Source organism: Alligator mississippiensis, unplaced genomic scaffold (genome assembly GCF_030867095.1).
Source record: "Alligator mississippiensis isolate rAllMis1 unplaced genomic scaffold, rAllMis1 scaffold_26, whole genome shotgun sequence".
Lineage (NCBI taxonomy): Eukaryota > Metazoa > Chordata > Crocodylia > Alligatoridae > Alligator > Alligator mississippiensis.
Genome location: NW_026775251.1, coordinates 47,501 through 49,738, shown reverse-complemented (window position 1 = coordinate 49,738; position 2,238 = coordinate 47,501).

Below are 2,238 nucleotides of genomic sequence, written 5' to 3'. Positions count from 1 at the left end.
CTGCACCGTGCCGGGGGAGGACCACGGGGGTAGGGCGGCCGGGACACAGGGTCACACTGGGGAGGGGGGGGGCACGCTGCTGGCCTGCTCGGCCTTCACAAAACACCGGGAGCGGGGAGTGGAGCACAGGACGCACACAAAATGGGGCAGACACCCGGGGGGAGGGCGGGGGAGGGGAACAAAGGCAGCCCAGCCGCCACCTTTTTTTAGCACGACAAAAGCCTACTCTGAGGGGTGCTCCTGTGGGGTGCGCTGGGCTGTGCTCTTGTGGGGTGCGCTGGGCTGTGCTCTTGTAGGGTGCGCTGGCCTGTGCTCTTGTGGAGTGCGCTGGCCTGTGCTCTTGTGGAGTGCGCTGGCCTGTGCTCTTGTGGAGTGCGCTGGCCTGTGCTCTTGTGGAGTGCGCTGGCCTGTGCTCTTGTGAGGTGCGCTGGCCTGTGCTCTTGTGGAGTGCGCTGGGCTGTGCTCTTCTCCTCTGGGGTGCGCTGGGCTGTGCTCTTCTGGGGTGCGCAGGGGTCCACTGGTGCAGGAACCAAAGCAAACAAAAGCAGTAACAGTGGCAGCAGCAAACAGAAAGAAAAAACAAACCAAACAAACCAAACAAACCAAACAAACAAAGCAGCAGGAGCAGGAGCAGGAGCAGCTGCAGCTGCAGCTGCAGCCCCCCCCCAACCCCCAAGGCCAAGGCCAAGGCCAAGGCCAAGCCGGGGGGGGGGCACCAGCGGCAAGCTTGCAGTGGCAGTGGCAGTGGCACTATACAGCAGAGAGCCCCGACAGCGCCACACCCACCACCACAACCCACCAGCTGGCAGCCTGGGAACTGGCAGCACAGCCATTTTAAGCCTGTTCAGGGGTGGAGAGGGCGGGGCAAGGCCTTGAGTGGCGCACAGATTGAATGAATGAGACTCACCTGGAAACAGCCTAGTGGCCAGAACTGGCATGACATGCTGCCTGGAAGTCCCAATAGGAATACATGGGCTCAACCTGGCGCCCGGGCTCCTGCTCCGGAAGTCCGTATGAGGTTTTTGAAACGGGCCTTGCCCGGGCCTTCGCTCCAGGAGGGCGGACACTTTCGGCGGTTGGCCCCGGTGGCTGGGCCGGGTGCCGCATCTACAATATTGCCAGGAAAGGTTCGCGGAGATTTTGGGGGACTCGGTTTTCAGGACCCTAAATGCCCATGTTCGGTTCCAGAAAGTCGTTCAGAGGAACCTCCGGGGCAAAAGAACCGTGCCGCGCCGCCTTGTCAACCGAGCGTGGAGGCAGCGTGCCCCGATCCGGCGGGCCTGGCCATGCGAGAGTTCCAGGCTCTGGCCCGCGATTCCGGCTCCCGCCCCCCCCCCGGTGATGGGCTCGGAGGTCGGGCAGGCAGCGGTGCTTGCTTCCCCAGGAGTGGCGGGGCTCTCCTGACGGGGAACCGGGAGGACCTGGTGTCCGCCGTGGGACTTGGAAAACTTCTGCTCGGTTGCGTTGGGAGCGGTTAACGTGGGAGCTCCGGCCGGGAGCGGCCCGGCGGGCCAGGCCGGGGGAGAGTTCCAGGAGACCGGCCACCGCTCCGGTTTCGCCCCGGTGACCTGCCGCCCTCCCTTACGGCGTTCAGGGCAAGCCGGGGGCGCTTCCTCGGGAGCGGCGGGCTTCTCCTGCCAGAGAGCCGTGTTGACCTGGTGTCCGGCGTGGGACTTAGAAAAAAATTTCGCTGCTGGGGGGCGAGCGGTTGACCTGGGCCCGCCGGAGAGGCCTGGAAGTCCGTATGAGGTTTTTGAAATGGGCTTTGTCCGACCCTTCGATCCAGGAGGGCGGACACTTTTGGTGGTTTGCCCCGGTGGCTGGGCCGGGTGCCACATCTACAATATTGCCAAGAAAGGTTCGCGGAGATTTTCGGGGACACGTTTTTCAGGACCCTAAATGCCCATCTTCGGTTCCAGAAGGTCGGTCGGAGGAACCTCCGGGGCAAAAGAACCGTGCTGCTGCACCCGCGGGTCAAAGACGAGTCGTGTGCCCCGCTGCCGAGAGGGGGATGGCGGACACTTTGCGGTGTGAGCTCCCGGTCCGAGTCCGGTTGTCACGCCTGGCCCGAAGCCCCCGGGCCCTGGCTCCGGGCCGTGCCCCGGGCGCCGCTGCTGCGCATCGCTCGCCACGCCACGTGGCACCCCTTTGGGAGGGCCCCTCGCGGGCCGGCGGTCCGCCGCCGGTGTTCAGGTGAGGCGGTTACCTCCCCCCCCACTTCTCTTTTCCTCTCTCCGG